The 1,068-nt window shown below is 35.6% G+C and overlaps 1 protein-coding gene across 1 annotated transcript in view; it reads left to right on the top strand.

Moving 5' to 3' along the window:
* Positions 1-1,068, top strand: part of DNAH6 (dynein axonemal heavy chain 6) — a 302,446-nt gene that overhangs the window by 188,499 nt on the left and 112,879 nt on the right. The window lies entirely within an intron of this gene.

Here is a 1,068-nt window from a genome sequence, read left to right as displayed (position 1 = left end):
TATTGACCTGACTCCACTTGTAGATTATAAACCACTTACTACTTTCCATTCCAGGTTCATATTCTATAAGAATATGAAGGACTATGGCCCATGGGCCAAATTTGTTTGCCACCTATTTTTATAAACAAAGTTCTATAGAACACAGCCACACCCATTCATCTGTGCCCTATTTATCTGGGTGGTTTTGCACTGCTGCAGCAGAGTAACACCATAGCAACAGAGAGCACATGACCTGTGTGTGCTCTGCAAAGCCTAAATTATTTACTACCTGACCCTTTACAGAAAAAGTTTACCAATCCCTAATCTAGGTACATTCATTGTGGTAATAGTTTAAATCAGAGAGCCAACAGGTATTGGATTTAGAAGGAAGCAGAGAAATTTAGTCTCTTAACTCAGGACCTTATTATATAGTTCATGCAGCTGTTGAGACTCTGCTCAAATGCTTCCAGTGCTGGGAAGCTAATTTTAGTAAACAAAACTGCCCTCTTGATTTCAGGGTAACTCTAATTAGCAGCAGAATTTTTCTTATATTTAACTTCCTTTATGTTTTTTATAAGCTCTTCAAGTATATCCCCCTAATAATATCTACATATGAGCCTAATTTTGCTTTCTGGGCCTGCCTACAATGAAATCTCCCTTCTCACCACCCTATATTAGGAAATAGTCATCTTGTTTTACTGAGTTAACCCTTGTTCACATAAAACATTCCCAATGTCTCCAAGAGGAGAGACATGTCTGTTTTGTTTATCCCAAGTCCCCAGCTCCCTAAACAGACTAGCTACATAGCAGACTCCCAACCAATACTGGTTCAAAAAAAAATAATAATAACCGAATTTATCTTTGTATTATATGTATGCAATACCTCACCACTCTAGTAACCCCCTCTAAATGAGTATTGCCACCTGGCAAATAAAAAAATTTAAACAATTTATTTGTGTAAGATATATCTATTTAATCCATGTGAATTTTATTATAGAAATCACTGAAATTCCAAGGTAGGATTTGAGGAAATTAAATGAAATGGATTTTCCAGATTATGTACGTTATGTATATTCATATATCACAATT

The sequence above is a fragment of the Otolemur garnettii genome, unplaced genomic scaffold (genome assembly GCF_000181295.1).
Source record: "Otolemur garnettii isolate 467f Iridium unplaced genomic scaffold, OtoGar3 scaffold00147, whole genome shotgun sequence".
NCBI classification, from domain to species: Eukaryota; Metazoa; Chordata; class Mammalia; order Primates; family Galagidae; genus Otolemur; species Otolemur garnettii.
The sequence above is the reverse complement of the archived record's forward strand: the minus strand, read 5'-3'. Positions and strand labels throughout refer to the sequence as shown.